Genomic DNA, 3,942 nt, shown 5'->3' on the forward strand with positions numbered 1-3,942 from the left:
CAGTTTCCTGACCATGGACATTGGATGTCGTTGATAACGGGATCACATCATTAGGAGAATGATGTGATGGACAAGACCCAATCCTAAGCCTAGCACAAGATCGTGTAGTTCGTTTGCTAAGAGCTTTTCTAATGTCAAGTATCATTTCCTTAGACCATGAGATTGTGCAACTCCCGGATACCGTAGGAATGCTTTGGGTGTACCAAACGTCACAACATAACTGGGTGGCTATAAAGGTGCACTACAGGTATCTCCGAAAGTGTCTGTTGGGTTGGCACGAATCGAGACTGGGATTTGTCACTCCGTGTAAACGGAGAGGTATCTCTGGGCCCACTCGGTAGGACATCATCATAATGTGCACAATGTGACCAAGGAGTAGATCACGGGATGATGTGTTACGGAACGAGTAAAGAGACTTGCCGGTAACGAGATTGAACAAGGTATCGGGATACCGACGATCGAATCTCGGGCAAGTACCATACCGGTAGACAAAGGGAATTGTATACGGGATTGATTGAATCCTCGACATCGTGGTTCATCCGATGAGATCATCGAGGAGCATGTGGGAGCCAACATGGGTATCCAGATCCCGCTGTTGGTTATTGACCGGAGAGTCGTCTCGGTCATGTCTGCGTGTCTCCCGAACCCGTAGGGTCTACACACTTAAGGTTCGGTGACGCTAGGGTTGTAGAGATATTAGTATGCGGTAACCCGAAAGTTGTTCGGATTCCCGGATGAGATCCCAGACGTCACGAGGAGTTCCGGAATGGTCCGGAGGTAAAGATTTATATATGGGAAGTCTTATTTTGGTCGCCGGAAAAGTTTCGCGCATTATCGGTATTGTACCGGGAGTGCCGAAAGGGGTCCGGGGGTCCACCAGCCCCGGGGGGCCACATTGGCTGTAGGGGTGTGTGCATTGGCCTATATGGGCCAAGGGCACCAGCCCCAAGAGGCCCATGCACCAAGAGATAAGGGAAAGGGAGAGTCCTAAAGGGGGAAGGCACCTCCGAGGTTCCTTGGGGAGGATGGACTCCTCCCTGGCCGCACCCTTCCTTGGAGGAAGGGCCAAGGCTGCGCCCCCCCCCCTCTCCCTTGGCCCTATATATAGTGGGGGGAAGGGAGGGCAGCAATACCGAAGCCCTGGCGCCTCCCTCTCCCTCCCGTGACACATCTCCCTCCTCCCGCAGCGCTTGGCGAAGCCCTGTTGGAATCCCGCTACTTCCACCACCACGCCGTCGTGCTGCTGGATCTCATCAAGCTCTCCTTCCCCCTTGCTGGATCAAGAAGGAGGAGACGTCGCTGCTCCGTACATGTGTTGAACGCAGAGGTGCCGTCCGTTCGGCGCTAGGATCATCGGTGATTTGGATCACGACGAGTACGACTCCATCAACCCCGTTCTCTTGAACGCTTCCGCTCGCGATCTACAATGGTATCTAGATGCACTCCCCTTCCCCTCGGTGCTAGATTACTCCATAGACTGATCTTGGTGATGCGTAGAAAATTTTGAATTTCTGCAACGTTCCCCAACACAATATTCATGTGTGTGCTGATGTGTCTTTGTTTTCTGACAGCATATAAATACGAAATCCACAGGGATGCTCATCTTGATTTTAGTGGAACTGCACAAAATGTTCAGATGGTTCATGTCCTCCATAATACTTCATCATGCACAATACATCGAATGGTTCTCTAATCATTCGTCGTCACCTTGAGCCACCGGACTATCAGATGACAAACTGATGATAAACCCTGCCCGTTCCACAATCATAGGCATTACATATTTTGAATGGGAAAAGCTTGTCAAAGTTGACATTGGTTTAATATATTGGAATTGGAAAACCTTGTCAATTTTTGCTCATGATGTTAGCCAGAAGACATGCATTTGATATTTTTGAGTGGGACGCCCTTTGCTATGAGCAACATCGGTCGTTTTTTCCTATTCCTGTCTTCAGTTCAGAAGTAAATATTTACTCTGCTGAGATGCATAGTCACATGAATGTTGACTTATGTAAGATATTTTAAGAGTTTGTTCTGCATATTGTCTATGTAATGCCAGGCCTTGTGTTTGATTGCAAAGTTGAGCTTGGAATATTGTGGCATGCGGCATGACGAGCTGTTCACCGTGCCTCCTGAGAATAATGCTTCATATTGTTTTGCATGTCGATCTAATGCCAGTGATTTGCTTATTAAAAAGATCATCCTCTTTTGTTGTTTCCGTGCTTAAGAAGTTCATCGTCTTATGTTTCATTCATAGCCTATACGACAAGTCGGGTAGGTTAGACGTGAACTTTAGATCTTCCGACCAACTCATCATCTTAGGCCGTGATTGGATCGTCGTTTTCCAACCAAAACCGCTTTTAAAACTGACGCTTGTAAATAAAAGCAGATGGTCTCGGGCGAAGCGCTTGCTTGGTCGATCTCGACTAGTAAAATATACACTGGTCTCTCAAATTACACGCGTAACCCGCCGGTTTTACTTACAGACCTCGGGCCCTTGGTTTCATTACGCCTGTATTTTACGCGTTGTTTTCGATGACGAGTAAATTACACTTTTATCTTAATACAGGTGTGAAATAAACCAGAGATCCCAAGCGCGGCCTTACTGTTTCATGGCGTCTCAGTCTCTCGAAGGTGCTCATAGGTGTCCGATGATCCTGGCTTCCTAAATGAGCAGCGAGCGCTGTATCAGACCATCCGTAGGGCCCACGAGGCCCTCTCCGTCGTCCTTCGAGTTGTTGCGCTCGCCGTGGCGCCGAGCATTGTTAACATGGTCAATGAACATGAGGATTCAGGGGATGACTTTATTTTGACTGGATGACAGTAGGGACCCACTAGGGCCATAGCCATACGTACGCAAGTGCCTCCTTATTATGTACAACTATATTTTTTTTGTTTCCTCCTGGTTTCCTGACATCACGGTCCCACACCATTGTCAACCTATGTAGTCAATATAAACGAGAGAATTGCACAAGGTGCGGCCGACAGCTGGGACCAAGCAGCTTGAGCAGTATTCGTGTTTTTGAGGCATGAGCACTGCAGAGTTTTTCTTGGCGATGTGTTCATTGTTGTTCAGAGGAGAGCAGGGTATTAACTGGGCGGGCTGTGGCCCGTCTAGCCCAGGACAAATATCCAGCCTAGATATTAATTTTTTTCAAGATGAAAATGGCTAGCTCAGCTATACGTTTTTTGGAGGAATACTCAGGCAAGGTCAACTTGTTATTCTCCGCCCCGCTGGGCTGCAAATCTTTCCTAGGAGGGATGCATTAGGCTTAACAGGAAAATGGGCTTTAAAAAATAATAAATTGGATGTAATTATAAAAACTGGGCAGTAACTATAAATGCACCAAACACGAAATTAGTTTATAAAATATTATTTATGGATTTTGAAAATCTTAATTTCTAAATTGTTGCGCGCGCAATGTTTCGTTGGATTTTTACGTAATACAAATTTATATTTAATCTGACTAGAAATTTCGGGATAAAAATATTTCGGATCCCATCAAAATGTGGGAAATTTTATTGAATTCTGTCTTGAACGGTTGGTTGAAATTATTAATCGTTGTCCTAGCTAGAAAATGGGTTGTACTTTTAACAAACTGTAAATGAGTTGTAGTAAATTCCATTAGAATTCAAAAATGGGATGTACATTCTTACAAATCGCAAATGGGCTACAAGTTCTCTGCCACATACTTGTGGGCCTACTAAGTTGACGCGTCCCATAAAAAAAGAAGTTGGCGCGTATGCAAGGCTTTATCAACTTATTATAGTCAACACATGGTTCTAGCAGCAGTGGCCGTTGGATGTCTATCCAACGAATGTCGTGCTTCTTCTTCAATCTCGGATATTCTAGCTTCGGCCGCCCAAAAAATGATTCCTCCCCCTGACATCCGGGGCGCACCATTTCGGAGGCTGACCTGTGGGCCTACTAAGTTGACGCGTACC

Source organism: Triticum aestivum, chromosome 3D (assembly GCF_018294505.1).
Source record: "Triticum aestivum cultivar Chinese Spring chromosome 3D, IWGSC CS RefSeq v2.1, whole genome shotgun sequence".
Lineage (NCBI taxonomy): Eukaryota > Viridiplantae > Streptophyta > Magnoliopsida > Poales > Poaceae > Triticum > Triticum aestivum.